A 7,358-nucleotide genomic window follows, 5' to 3' on the forward strand; every position below is an offset into this window, starting at 1 on the left:
TTGAGTAGGGAATGCCCACGGAAAGGGTTTTTAAACCCCGGCCTAAAGTGGGCAAAAGGCTTGATTTCAACGGGGTAACTGGACTTTTAAACCCCACTTGCGAGGGCAATAAGAAGGCTCATGAAAAGGCCTTTAGATCCTGGGGAGGGGGTTTAAAGTCCTTCGAGGGTAAGGCTTATTAAAGCCACAAAAATGTGCTTTTTCATTTGATCCCGGGGTGGGGGCTTAGGATGCCCTAGGTGTGAAAAAAAAAGGGGGGAAAGGAAGGGGTGTATAACCTTGAAGAGGGGGTTTTAGGTGGGGGGGAAAAGGGTATGAAAGGGCCCTTAGGAAGGAAATTTTGTAAGGGGAGAAAAGGGGCTTGAATGAGCCCTAAGGAAGAGATATTGTGTGTGGGGAAAGAAAGGGCTTAAGTAGTCCATATGAGGGGGGCTTCTTAGGAGGCTTTTTAGAAGCTTCCCCCAAGAAGCTTCTAAAGCTTCTCGGAGGCCCACATGGGAGGGAGGAAACGACTGCAGATGGTGAGCGGCAGCTTTGTGACGGCTGATGGAGATTCATTATTTTCAGGTTTTAAAACTTGTTGTGGGTTTGCAAATCAGGGCCCATTTGATGCTCAGCCCACCACCACACTGCCATCTTCAACCTGCCTTCAATTTGGAAGCAATTTGGTACCATGCCGAACGAGCATTCATCAACTGGGCTTCATTCTTCTTCACACGCAAGAACTGTCCCTTGCAGGAGAGAGAGGGAGGAGAGAGAAAGACTAAAAATGAGATTTTTAAATCCTCCATTAAAACGGGCAAGCTTGCAACCATCGTGTTCCTCTCTCTGCCTTGATCAAGAATCTCCCTCTCTCTTTCCAAACGGGTTGGAATCGGAGAGGCAACGTGCAAAAATGATGAGGCGCATTGACGCTTCCCTCTATTCGATAGTTTTTGCATTAGTTTCAAGGCTTTTATTAAGTCTAAGGTTTAAAACATTAAAATAATCGGTTCTTCTTTTTGTGTTCACACTGTCCCGCAAGTGGGTTTTTCAATTTTGAAGTCCCAAACGAACTCCAATTTGCAATCCGATTGGATAGGCGGATTCATGGCGTTGAACTCCATCAACCTAGCCTCTCCCATGCACTTTATGGCTTCCTGATCTGGTAGCTGCTTTATAACGCCGAACCTTGTAGGGATTAAATGGAGGGTCAAACTACCTTTGATTGACAAATCGAGACTTGTGTTGGATTCCTAATGTCAAAATCCATCTAGGAAAACTCTAGCTTGGCTATCCACCACCATTTGATTTTTATTGAAGATTGGCTTGGCTCTTTAACACCTCTTGAGCACTTTTCGGCTCCAAAACGAGCTTCAATGCTTCAAGAATGGGTCCAAAAATCGAGCTCTCAAAAGATGACCAGGAGAACAACAAGGAGAAAAGGCCTACAAAAGGGGAAGACGGACACCACCAAGAAATAGAGTGAAAAAGAAAAGACTCCCTCAAAAGAAAATGATGCATTGGAAATGTCCATAGGGGGTCTAGAAAAGCTAAAGTGAAAAGATAAGCCAAGGAAAAGAAAACAGAGGAGGGATATTTCTTGGTTGTATGAAACTCAATGAAGGAGACATGTAGAAGAGAAGAAACCCTAGTGGAAGCACCACCCAATACCAATCAACCAGTCAAGAAAAGTGGGAAGCATCACTAATGAAGAAGTGCACAAGTTGATTGAGGGTATGCAGAAAGTCCATCCATTATCACCACCACCACAGCCTAGCCAAGCACTCGAAATAACCACACTACCTATTGTCCCACTACCATTTCCACCGCTCTATAGATTGGAAGGAGATAGTTAGATCTCAAGTGATCGCTAGCAATGGGTGGAAGATATCTACTTACTTTTCTCAGGAAGTCCATCAATGGGATCTACCCTTCCAAGATCAAAGAGGATTGAAGTAGAAGAAGTTGAACCAAAAAGGAGGATGGAGAAGGTGCCATGGCTAGAGGAAACCTCATCTCAGGTTCCCTATATTACTTAGGGAGCTGGATAGGAATATGATGACCTTATTAAGATTTTGGAAGAGCAAAGGGACCAGTAGGAAGAACAATGAAAGCAAGTGGTATTAGCCTTGGAAAGAGAAAAGAAAGCCTATGTCACACTCTAGTGGCAATACACTAGGGAGATGTACACTCTCAGAACAAAGCTATCCACCATTTTTGGCAAAATTATGGATAATGACACGTATGAGTAGTTATCAGCATAGTGTAGACAAGAGAAAGAGAGTATGGAAAAGGCATAAACCCTCCATGAGGAGACCTCAAAAATTATGGTAGAAGTGGAAGAGAGGCTGAAGGAGCAAGACAGGAAAATTGTACAATTATGACTAGATGATGAAGAAGTGAAGCAAATGAAAGAGAGAACCCTCAAATTGATAGAGTAGTGAAAGGAAGCCACCAAAGGACAAAAAGATCTCAAGAGGACTATAGCCATGCTAACCTAGGAGAAGGAGCACCTCCAATGGAGCAAGGAAGAACACATGAGTATTTCAGAAGCCTTGACAAAAAGGCAAGAGTGGGAGTTGGAGCTAGCAAGGAAAAAGTTGGACCAATGGGAGGAAAAAAGCTTAGGGCCTACGTAGGACCTTGCTTGCAAACTTCCAAAGGCTAAGCATGACAAAGGTGTAGCAGAAGAAGATAGAGCCCAACTGGCAGAAAAGATAATAAGAACTCAATAGAAGAGTTTTATAAAGGCTCTCACAAAAGTCACCAACTCTAAAGAAGAGGACACAATGGAGGGATTCAAGAGAAAAATCCAAGTAGCCAGGGAAGCCCTCCACAATACCTTGGGCTGACTACCCCAACTACTAAAGTGCAAGCCCACTCAAGGTGAAATGGCCCAGTGACTTGAACAAGGAGGCCTCACAATGGAGTAGCTAGTAAGATTGAAATTCATGATTCATAATGAGCCCGACCCTTCATTACCACTAGTGATTAGGACGTGGAAGATGCTCCCAAACCATCCCACACACAACAACAACTAGAGCGCTCACTCAAAGAGTCGTCTTCTTCAAGTGTAAAGAAAGACCCAAAGTAGTAAAGATCATTTCTGACTTCATTTTTTCTAGCTATTTCCCTTTATCCTAACTAGAAAGCCCAAAAAACAATCGTGTGATAAAAATATCTCAGGCTATTGCCTTAGCCATCTCCTCATTGCCTCTCGAATTTGTCTAAAGACAATCTGTTTCAATTTGTACAATCCTTGAAACCCTCTAGTAATATACATGCTGTTGTTTCAATGCAATGTTTCCTATCCAACAATATGTTATGAAAATGAACTCTATACTTAGTCACATATGACTCAAGAAAAAATGCAAGGTTAAATCTATGCTATGCAATCATACAAGCAATGTCGTATGAAAAATATGGATGCATTGAAAATTTTGTGCCTAACCTTGTCTATGAATGAACGTGCATTAGGCAAGATGCAAACACAATTCCTCAACTAGCTACAAAAATCCTACGTATCTAATGTTTTTCTAGGAGTTTTTAGTTTATGGGAAAATGCTTGACAGTGTTATATTTCATAAGTTTGGGTCTTGGTATGCCAAACAACGCCCTGGTTATTCATGGTAGTGCTTCCAAATATCATGCAAATGGTCAAAATTATCCATTAGGTACTTCTATGCCTAGGCCTACATATCGCAGAATGCAGGAAGAGGTAGATCATGAAGAATCCATCTCTTCACATTAGAATAATATAAATGCTCACCCATCTAGCTTATGCTCCTTTATACCATTTGATTGTTCAGGAGATCAAACAAAAGAAGTAGACCTACCAAAACAATTGATCAAGTGATAAGAAAAGAATTCTTTTTAGCCTTTCCAAAAGAGACAACCTAAAACATAATGAAAATTATTATTTAACATTCTCATTTTAACAACTTTTGGCCTTTCTCAACCTCATTCGTTCAATGGGGAAAAAGATAGAACACAAGAACATGGCAAATGTATCTACATATTTTTTTTCACAATCGAGATATAGCTTGGGATTTTTTATATGCAAGCTACTAATAAAAACTCTCTTTTGGAGTAGGCTAACTCCAAATGGGGATCTTAAAGCTCTGAGTAAAGGGCTCTGTATGGGAAGTGGGCAAAGTCCATATTTATCTTCACTAAGATACACGTTTTTAGGCTTTTAAGGCGCTTATCTACTCAAAGTGATGCTCTAATATACTCACACATACAAGTGCTTTGAAGTATTCTTGAATTTATTCATTGATTCACCTTAATTAGAATATGCATACATACAGAGAGAGAGAGAGAGAGAGAGAGAGAGAGCGAGCGAGCGAGCAAGCGAGCTGGAAAGCCAATATCAACCAAGCGACACAAAAGTTAGAGCGGGAATTGTGTTACTGTGCATGCAGCGAACGAAAGGCAAGTTGGGAACCAAGGGGGCAGAGCAGAGATATAGAGCAAAACAGAGGGAGGATGGGACGCAATCTAAGCGGCGAGAAGACGACGGCGTGGTCCACCAGCACGTCGGAAGCCAAGCATATCTCAAAGAAATAGCATCGCATTCTTCTTAATACGTGTGGCGATTTGGAAGTGAAGGAGGTGGATGGTATTATATGGATCTCCCACATGGGATAAGCACGCCAACGCCACCTCTCCATGAGAAGCACATCGGTAGTGTGACGCCTGTAACCCGCGGACGGGGGACAGATCCGGTTGGAGTGGATGCAGATCGGCGAGCCATTGTTGAGCAGGAGAGAGGAGTTCTGGCTCTCTCTGCAGGAGGCGTCCGACTCCAAGTCCTGAGTTGGCCGGGTATTTACTCGCCCGGAGGGGCGGGGTGCCCGCTCCTTGAGCGAGGGGGGATCACGTGAGGCTGGGAACGGAGCCACGTCACCCCTCCCTCTGGACGGTGGAGGGATAACGCCACGCTCGATCTCCTCTCACTACCTACCACCGGTGCAAACCTCCAACCCTTCTTCTTTGGCTTTTGGCCCTTAATCCAAGGTGCAAACCTCCAACCCCTCTCATACTTGCTCTAATCCTACTCAATTCTTTCTCTCACACTCATACTCTTCCTTCTTCCCTTACTATTTCTCTCATGTATGTCGTATGATTATGCCTTGATCTTAGGTGTACATGACACATAAAGGGCCAAAGAATCCAAGATCCCTTAAGCAAGGAAGGACAAGAGTCAAAGAATCTAAGATCCCTTGAGTGCACTAAAATCAACAATCGTGTTTGTTTGCTAATAGAGGAGTTCAACAATGTGCATGCTCGATCTCCTCTCACTACCTACCACCGCTGCAAACTTCCAACCCTTCTCCTTTGGCTTTTGGCCCTTAATCCAAGGTGCAAACCTCCAACCCCTCTCATACTTGCTCTAATCCTACTCACTTCTTTCTCTCACACTCATACTCTTCCTTCTTCCCTTACTATTTCTCTCATGTATGTCGTATGATTATGCCTTGATCTTAGGTGTACATGATACATAAAGGGCCAAAGAATCCAAGATCCCTTAAGCAAGGAAGGACAAGAGTCAAAGAATCCAAGATGCCTTGAGTGCACTAAAATCAACAATCATGTTTGTTTGCTAATAGAGGAGTTCAACAATGTGCAACTTGGATATGTGATTTGAAGGTATTTTCTATATTATTTTAACATCTTGCAACCCATCGCAATCAATTTCCAATTAGTTTCAATCAAGAAGAAAGCAATGAAGAAATTAGCAAGAAAGACAATGAGTTAAATAATCAAGAAGATAAATTATGCAGCCAATTAGAAGATGACATTTTACGAATGACAAGTTCACGATCATATATGTATCAATATAGATGTTATTATGGATTATTCTTTTGGTTCTATTAACTAACTTTGAAGAAGATGATGCAAGTAGCTAGTTGGACTCCAATGAAGAGGCCTTAGAATCACTTAAAGTATCACAATTTGTATTAAAGAATACACAATCTTTGCATGTATTTGTTCAAGATACAAATATTTGCAGTTCACAATATACTATTTCAGATTATCTCAAATTGAAGGGTTAGAGCAAGTTTCTACTATTATAAACCTTCAATTTTAGCACCTCTATGTATAGTTTTTCTGAATAGCAAAGTTTTAGTTCTTAGCAATGTTCACACTTGCACAAGTTGGTTGAAAGTCAAGAATGAGGTACATTCTATTAATTAACCTCTAATTAACGTAGTTCATTGGATTTCTTAAAAGCCTAAAGATGAAAGAAATGTAGTGAAAAGTGCAAAAAGTGAAGCTTATGGTATCTATTGGCTTCAAGAAGAGAGATAATTATTATAACAAGAAGTTTTTCAAGTGAGGAATGTAATGGATTTGCAAAATTTCTCATTGTTTTGAGGTTGTTAATGTTCTTGAGGAAGTTGTTTTTATAAAAGGATAGTATTTGTGCTCAATCAGTACTTTCCCATGTTTCAAGTTCTAGTTTTAATGAGTAGTTCTGAGTTTTAAGTTTGTCAATGAATTTGAAGAAAATGAAAGTATAAAAGTGTCTACCATTGCATCACAACATCATGAAAATCACGAATTACACGAACTTGTAAATAGACTTGAAGAGTAGCAATACAAGTGTTCTCAAATGGATTTGGGTAATTGCTAAAGGGGGATTCGTGGATGTATATGCACGATTTTTCTTACATAACTTCAATCTTTTAAATAAATCTAGCATGCAATTGATTGATAGGATCACACGTGACATCATTCCTCATATTTTAGATTTTTTAGGATAGCATATTAGTTTTCAATCTACAAATCTCACAAGATGATGTGCCAGATATTGTAGTCATTCCACAATTACAATAGATGATATAACGGCTCATTGGAAGACACATCAACTCATATTTGCTCATTGATGTTGACCCAAACTGATAATATCTCCATAGACCTTGGATAAGTGTCAAAATAAAGCATTCCTTCTATTTTCATGATCACATAATCAAGCAGTGATTAAGATTTTTGGTAATAATCATCATATCCTAGGATACGTAGTATCCTTTTAATGGATATACTATCTTAGCTAGGTATAGGTAGAATGGGCTTCAATTTTGGGGCTTATTACATATCACTCAGGTATACCATCTTAGCTAGCTATAGGCTTAATGAACTTCAATTGTGGGGCTCATCACAACAACCACTTAGGTATATGATACTAGTGTTAATTGCAAGAACAAGATAAAGAAAGAGGCCCACAAAATTTTAGAAAGCAAGTAATTTTGGTAAACAATTTATGCTATCATTTTATAAGAGTTGGTTGCCTCTTGTGAAAATTGTATTTGATAGCTACTGTCTCAATCATAACTTATATTAAGTTTATTTTCACATAAAGAATAATGTTT

The 7,358-nt window shown here is 40.1% G+C and overlaps 1 non-coding gene across 1 annotated transcript; it reads left to right on the forward strand.

The window, feature by feature from the left end:
- The first annotated feature begins 4,676 nt into the window (after positions 1–4,676).
- On the forward strand, positions 4,677–4,940 carry LOC148017870 (signal recognition particle RNA). The gene has a single exon (XR_015687816.1).
- Positions 4,941–7,358: the final 2,418 nt, after the last annotated feature.

Source organism: Lygodium microphyllum, chromosome 21, assembly GCF_053477565.2.
Source record: "Lygodium microphyllum isolate KBCC chromosome 21, Lygodium_microphyllum_v1.1.10, whole genome shotgun sequence".
NCBI classification, from domain to species: domain Eukaryota; kingdom Viridiplantae; phylum Streptophyta; class Polypodiopsida; order Schizaeales; family Lygodiaceae; genus Lygodium; species Lygodium microphyllum.